This window comes from Dreissena polymorpha, chromosome 1 (assembly GCF_020536995.1).
Source record: "Dreissena polymorpha isolate Duluth1 chromosome 1, UMN_Dpol_1.0, whole genome shotgun sequence".
Taxonomy (NCBI): Eukaryota; Metazoa; Mollusca; class Bivalvia; order Myida; family Dreissenidae; genus Dreissena; species Dreissena polymorpha.
In genome coordinates, this window is record NC_068355.1 from 71,056,980 (window position 1) to 71,065,907 (window position 8,928).

An 8,928-nucleotide genomic window follows, 5' to 3' on the forward strand; every position below is an offset into this window, starting at 1 on the left:
CTCCAATTTTTACAGTACCGATACACGATATCTACGAGGTTTTGGAGTAGAAGAGGGTTAAGCGTGACCAGTGTGACATCATCGGCAAACGCCGGATTACCCGCATCTATGCCTAGTACCTTTGCCCCACAAGCACTTGCTTGTAGTTCTCGTAATAGCACATCTATATAGGCTAGATAGAAAAATGTCGAAAGTACCCCTCCTTGCCTTACACTGCGTACTACCTTAATAGGTTCTGATGTGGAGCAACGCACGCGTATTTTGCACTGTTTGTTATCGTATGACGCTTTCAAGGTTCGGAGTAGTTTACCAGTGAAACCCATTTGACCTAGTTTTTAAAACAAAGCACTGTGCCAGACACTATCGAAGGCACCCTTTTGATCCAGGCTAGCAACAAAGACATCGTTATGTCGCTCGACATGGTAGTAAATTGATTCCTAAAGGCTAAATGCCGTAGTTATGCAGCTTAATTGTTTATGAAAGCCTTGTTGTTGTGGACAAGGAAATTCGATGCTGTTATTGACTATATGCTCTTGGAGTCGAGCTAAAACGAGTTTTTCGAATAGCTTAGCGAAACATGGTATTAGGGAAACGGGTCTGTAACTGCTGGGGTTGTCTTTTGGCTTCCTCTTTCCTTGTATAGAGGTATCAAAATGCTGGTTTGCCAGTTTATAGGGACCTTTTCGTAATGGAGCACCGAGTTGAACAGTGTTACTAGCGCGCTCTTACAAACCGGACCGGCGTGTATTACGTGTTCGTTCAGAATATTGTCGTGTCCCGGACTTTTGCGTTTCGCGAGGCACCCTATTGCGTTTGAAACCTCTTCGAATGAAAATGGATGCACAAGGCCGTCACTGAATTTGTTGCTAAAATGTGTCCGAAACCCTTCCGCTACATTTTCATCGTTATAAACGACGCCATAGACGTTGATCGAACAGTATATATTAGTTTCCGTTCTGTATTTTGAGCGCAATAGCTTCCAATATAGCTTGTAGTCCAGGTCCGCTGTTTTGTTTAATGCGTCGTGAATCGAATGATCATATTCTTGTTGGTGTTGTCTTTGTATTCGCCTGAAGGTTGTTTTCGCTATTTTGTAACTGTTAAAGGTAGCGTTTTCTAGGCCTCGCGGTCGTCCGGCGCTTAATCACTCGCGTCTGTATTTGCGCGCTAGAAAATGTGCTTCCTTGACCTCCTTGACCAATTAGGCTTAACACTCTTATTAAATTTACTATGTGGGAGAAATGAGGCTGAAGAATGTAGCATTTGGGTAAGTAGGTCGTTAATAGTATAGGGATCGTATAGGTTACCTGTGTTGTTCTCGAAAAAAGTGTCGTTATTTTGCAATATTTTATTGGCAACCAACGTTTCGTATGTAGTATAGTTGATATCGGTGCATTTGTTCCATGCAATACCCTTGTTACAAATTGAGACGCACGATTGTGATCTGATCTTTATATTTGTATGCAAAATTGTTGGTATGTGGTCGGAAGTTATGACATCGGCTTCCGAGACGGAAGTGAACGATGTAGCTAAGCTATAGCTGGTATTTTCTATAAGAAAGTGGTCTATCGCTGACCTACTTGGAATAAAGGTATAAGGAACGTTATTTGGCAGACAGTGTTGTACAGAAACTAGGTTATTTTGTAGAAGGAATGAGGTAAATATTTATGGCTTACTTTGAACCTCTAATGCAGGCTTTGGGTAAAGAATTGTACTATTGAAACTCTGCGAGAATCACGGATCCCTTCCTTGAGTAAACTGAATGCAGGGCCTGGACGTCACTTAGTGGGTCTTTAAATAAGCTTATATACGGACAAGCTGGCATATTTACACAAAATACGTAAGTAGAGGCGCCATGTGTTCTTAGTTCTATACCTGTTATTCTGTTGTTCTCGATGATATTTATTTTGCATACTGCACTAGCGATGCTTTCTTTGTATAATATTGCAGTAACACCTTTGCCACACTGGTGCGTATACTGGTCAATCGTATCGTCGACAGTGCATATAGCGCGATTACTATGGTGAATTGTACGGAGAAAGTGAGCTAAACGCGGTAATAACTTATGTTCAGTAATGAGAGCAATATCTGCATTATGCGTGTCCAACAGATTAGGCAGCGAGAATGCTGAACACATAATGCCTCGTACATTCCAATTAAGTAATATGAGAGACATTGCAAGTACTTAAAGATAAGATATGCTGTGAATAACACTTAAACACATTTTTATATTCTGGATGACGATAGTCGTACCAAGTGTCGCTTGATTCAGAGTTCCATGTCATACGTGCGGGTCTTGCGCTCTTTCGTTATGATGAACGCCGTAAATGTCGTCTGTAGCATCGTCGTAGTTATGATCACCGCGTACTCGACTATGTTGGTAGGATCGTTTATTTTTGTAACGACGTCTACTCATTTCTTTCTCTTGTTCCCATACTCTTCTGTTGACCCAGAGGCACCAAGTGACCCTTTCGGGCCAAAAGTCGTCGTTTTCAACTACGGTTTGAAACTCCTCACTTATATTAACTTTAGCAAAGGAGCCATTTTGTCCATGGTACATAAAGATTTGGGTTGCTTTGACGTTGGCGTTGGTCAAATAATCGTATATATCGTTGTCCGTAACGTGTGTGTGGATGTTGGCTATAAAGTACGAAATGTTGCGCCGTTTCTTTAGAGCAATGAAGTTAATTCCGCTGTTAATTCGTATATTTGGCTTTGATGCCGTGGTTGCTTCTAATGTTCTCGACACATTGCTATTTGTTGCGTTTTGATTAGAGTCCGAAATTATCTGGGAACCATTTTGGTCGTTATGACTGGATATCGTTTTATTTTTTACTGGATTTAATGCGGATGTAGGCGAAAGTGGTTTTGCATTGCTTTCACAGTTTTCCTTTTCCTTTTGAAGTCCGCTTGGTGAGTGCTCAGTCGTTTGTTTACTGAGCGGATGCGGTGTCTTCCTCACTTGCGCAGCGTAATTTTCGCAAATTATATCAGGGCGTATTGTGGGTCCTTGCACCGATGCTCGATCCGTTATGCGTTGATTCAGTTTAGCGATTGCCGATCCCATTTTGGCAATTTCGTCGTTAACATTTTTGCATTGAGCTTCGATTGTTGACGTAGGACATCTTGCTATTATGGAGTTTTAAGTCCCGTTAAAGACTCTGAATGCCGTTAGTACATTGGATATATCACTTTGTAGTTGATGCAGCACCGTAGGATGATGAGCGTGTTCCTTCGCCATTTGCAATATAGCTCCCTTCATTATCTCCATGGAGGACTGAAGATCGGATTGCTCTGTGTTGCATGTACACACTTTACTGCCATTCGCATCGTCGATGACTAAACGTTCGTTTGTTTGCGAGAATATCTCGTGTATGTCTTTATTCCGTGCCCCATTTATGAAGGCATCTAGCGTGTAGCAGTCTATTGCATTCTTGTGTTCTCGGCTGCCAGTGGATGAGTTCTTTCTGTTGATAAGCCTACCTTGAGGACAATCAGGTAGATTTTTCGCCCGTTCTGCCAATCTTTCGCGATAGTCGTTTAGCTTAGAGTAGTCGTTGCTGCAGAGTTTGATTAGTCTAGATATATACAACTCACTAGATAGTCCGCACAACTGGTTGTCTAGGTCTTGGCAAAACTGTTGTTGCCTGGGGGGGAACATTTCATAGTCGTCGTAATCGTCGTCACAACAGTCGGCTTGTGACGCACTTTTTTCTTTAATCTTCAGTAAGCTGTCATTGACCGCGGTTTGCGACTGCCTGGCTGTCCTTTTGCTAGATGTATCCATCGAGAGTTCGCGATATGGATTATGATACACCAATTATCGCATTAGCGGTAATGTATTAGCACATTTGCTGTCGGAGTCAGTAGAGCGTGACGAGATTTGATGATAAGATTTCCTTTGTCCTTTGTTAAAATGTTTAACATTCCCCGGCCATTCAATCCATCACATAAAAAAATCAAACGTCAATAATTCAAAGAAATGCACTTATTCTTTCAAATAACTGATAAGTTGTGGAGTACCTCTACATCCTGCGTTACAGCGTTTATATTCCGGTTCGAACTCACTAGTAAAACAAGCCTTAAAAGCGATTTTTTATCAGGAAAATTCTTCACAACACGCGTATCTGTGACGTTTCATCCGTTTATAAAAAACTTTATAAAGGGCAATTTATATAAGAAAACGGGTCATATTCCATGCTATAAGCTTTATTACAAAATGAGTTAAATAAATCATATGAGAGCTACATATTGTTCAGCGAAATAATGCCATTAATAATGCGCAATATTTATCAGAAAATGGGTCGTATACTATACTCAGGTTAACGTTGCTCCGTCAGTAACTTCAAAAATCTGATTTCAACAATGTCAACACAATTAAAAATGCACTCGAATAACGTACAGTCTTCTTATCGGCTCGTGGTTTTAATCAGGTCATATTATCATTCATATTTTCTATTATAACTGCTATTTCAAAGATGTTAAATTATACAAATCAAAACAAAAATATTGTATGACCATTAAATACTCCAAGATAAAGTCTTTTAAGTTGTTTTAAGTTATCACACTAGAACTATTGTCAACGGTATCGCTTTGTTTGTTTCATGTAAATGTATATTTGCTTTAATGTCAAAATTGTAAGAAGGCAAGAATTGCATTTCAAACGGACTTATTGCTTTGATTGTTTAATTTCAAACGTTTTTGATCATATTTCAAAACGAATACAAACGCCTGTTTATTTTGTTAACAGATCCTTTATGCGCCAAATGAAACCAACTTTGATGCATACTGCTCTGAAATTAATAAAAGCCAAGGACTGTGAGACGATAAAAGATTTTGACGAGGGCCACCCAAATCCACCCGACGATTCAAATTGATTGAATTCTTCATCTCCCCTATGACATTAAATGCAAATTATTATCGTGCTTTCGTGAATCGGAGACTGTGAAACCGCCTGTTTATGTGTCTCGTTTTGCAAGCATATATAGTGTCAGGTTTATTTTCAACTTTCAAACGTTGCCATGTTTGCCCTAACATAGTGGTAATATGAAACCTGAACGATGATTGATGTGTTGGGCCGGCCGCAAAGGGATATTATATTTCATACGGTTAGCTACCCAAAAATGGGCGCACGACCTCTCCCTTGACCTTAAACCACAACACGTTATGCGACTCAATAGCGGACAGATTTTTCTTCTGACCAGTCCGCGATTCATAGTCACGGAAAATTACGTGGGCACTGAGAACATGGTGTTTTAATGCACATATTGACTCTTTAAAAGGTAATACGCGGTTGTCAATACTTATTCAAACGTTAACATCATGTTGGTTATCATACATGGCTTATTTTTGTTCTGGTATTAAAATACATACATCATAAACAAAATATAAAATAGTATAAAGTATCCAACACTTATACAATACAAGGCGAGTATGCCATTCATTATACACTTATACAATACAAGGCGAGTATGCCATTCATTATACACTTATACAATACAAGGCGAGTATGCCATGAACACTTATACAATACAAGGCGAGTATGCCATTCATTATACACTTATACAATACAAGGCGAGTATGCCATTCATTATACACTTATATAATACAAGGCGAGTATGCCATTCATTATACACTTATACAATACAAGGCGAGTATGCCATCAACACTTATACAATACAAGGCGAGTATGCCATCAACACTTATACAATACAAGGCGAGTATGCCATCAACACTTATACAATACAAGGCGAGTATGCCATTCATTATACACTTATACAATACAAGGCGAGTATGCCATTCATTATACACTTATACAATACAAGGCGAGTATGCCATTCATTATACACTTATACAATACAAGGCGAGTATGCCATTCATTATACACTTATACAATACAAGGCGAGTATGCCATTCATTATACACTTATACAATACAAGGCGAGTATGCCATCAACACTTATACAATACAAGGCGAGTATGCCATTCATTATACACTTATACAATACAAGGCGAGTATGCCATGAACACTTATACAATACAAGGCGAGTATGCCATCAACACTTATACAATACAAGGCGAGTATGCCATTCATTATACACTTATACAATACAAGGCGAGTATGCCATCAACACTTATACAATACAAGGCAAGTATGCCATTCATTATACACTTATACAATACAAGGCGAGTATGCCATTCATTATACGCTTATACAATACAAGGCGAGTATGCCATTCATTATACACTTATACAATACAAGGCGAGTATGCCATTCATTATACACTTATACAATACAAGGCGAGTATGCCATCAACACTTATACAATACAAGGCGAGTATGCCATCAACACTTATACAATACAAGGCGAGTATGCCATCAACACTTATACAATACAAGGCGAGTATGCCATTCATTATTCACTTATACAATACAAGGCGAGTATGCCATTCATTATACACTTATACAATACAAGGCGAGTATGCCATTCATTATACACTTATACAATACAAGGCGAGTATGCCATTAATTATACACTTATACAATACAAGGCGAGTATGCCATTCATTATACACTTATACAATACAAGGCGAATATGCCATTCATTATACACTTATACAATACAAGGCGAGTATGCCATCAACACTTATACAATACAAGGCGAGTATGCCATCAACACTTATACAATACAAGGCGAGTATGCCATCAACACTTATACAATACAAGGCAAGTATGCCATTCATTATACACTTATACAATACAAGGCGAGTATGCGATTCATTATACACTTATACAATACAAGGCGAGTATGCCATTCATTATACACTTATACAATACAAGGCGAGTATGCCATTCATTATACACTTATACAATACAAGGCGAGTATGCCATTCATTATACACTTATACAATACAAGGCGAGTATGCCATTCATTATACACTTATATAATACAAGGCGAGTATGCCATTCATTATACACTTATACAATACAAGGCGAGTATGCCATCAACACTTATACAATACAAGGCGAGTATGCCATCAACACTTATACAATACAAGGCGAGTATGCCATCAACACTTATACAATACAAGGCGAGTATGCCATTCATTATACACTTATACAATACAAGGCGAGTATGCCATTCATTATACACTTATACAATACAAGGCGAGTATGCCATTCATTATACACTTATACAATACAAGGCGAGTATGCCATTCATTATACACTTATACAATACAAGGCGAGTATGCCATTCATTATACACTTATACAATACAAGGCGAGTATGCCATTCATTATACACTTATACAATACAAGGCGAGTATGCCATTCATTATACACCTAAACATTTGTTGAACATCCGATATGTTTGCAGTCAAACCATTATTGAACCTTAACTTTCACAACAGTTTGAACATTGTTTAAAGTCAATGATAGATGGCTAAAAACATAAGGAAATATATAATTATCATTTAAGCAAAACATAACAATGCTATAATTATGAATTGTTATGGTCTGTGTGATGACAATTGTCTTTGCTATGTTTTAGCATCAATAAATGGCAAGACGACTTTATTACAGCTTTGAATTCAGTAAACTTAACATGCGTTTATTTTTAATGTTAAACGTTATTAAAACACTTTGCAACGCAATGATTTTATTGATTAAATCGATATATACTGATTTAAAAAAGGCAAAACAATTGAACACAAGTTTCAGAATTAAAATTTCATAAATAACAAAAACAGATAAGAACAGAATATAAATATTTTTAAAACGTGAAAACAAAAGATGAGCAGGCATATGCAATCAATATTTTTCATTATCTACAATATTCTACCACTACTTCTGAAGTCGGGTTTTACGTCATTTTATTCTACATGTTTAGAACACATTGGCTAGCAATCTAAGTTTAATTTATGAAAAAAGAGTTGCATAATCGCAACTTTTCTTCTCCAGTTTCATTATTCATGCATCAAGTCAGACAACAGATTACCTTTTCTATGTGAATTAATGATATCGCATTCTCTAGCATTAATGCTGTGTTATATTCAGAGATTTGTAGCAGTAGATAATGTGTCACTTCTGTTACTTTTTATACGAACGCGTTTTTGTTTGGAGAAAGCCTACATATGATAACTTGTAAGTAACTTGTTGAAATCGTTTTTCACCGTGATGCAGCAAATCTTATTGTTATGAACAGTTTTGTTTTGGTGTTTGAGATTCAGTGCAATTTTTCTCCAACGTTTCGTGGCATATTTGTGTTGCAAATATAAACTATTTAATTATATAAAGTTTAAGTCGTTTATTTAAATATTTCTTATGTGAATTATGTTATATCCACAGAGCCGATGTTATTGTTTTCCGGATTAGAAACCAGTGTACCCATTCGTTTCAATATAGTGTAAGCTTCATATCAATAGCACATATAATGCAAACGTCACCTTACATGCACATATAATGATATCTTAACTTTACAGGCAAATGCAATCAAAACGGTGATTGCGTTGAAATAAAATATGCATTGAAAACATAAACCAAGCGATATATGAGAGTAATCATGAAAAGCGACATTTAATTAAACGCATTAATCTTTATGAAGCATAGATTTTATAACGTGCTGATTAAATATAGTTTTAATTACTTTAATATCTTTTCTGCGCTTTATCAAAGATCAGTTTTCCCACACAGTTTTGATATCGTATAGCGATGTCGTGAGAAATTAAACTGCGGCATTATAAATCATGAAACTTAGATACGATTTGCAATAAAAGAATTGCTAATTGTCATTCAAACTTAAAAATCACATCGTAAAATAAATAAGTTTTTATGAAGAGTATTATTGAATAAATCTTAATGACATCTCAAGGGCATACGCAATTGCGAAAATAAAGCATGACTATATTGAACAATTCAGTGTTCGTTTC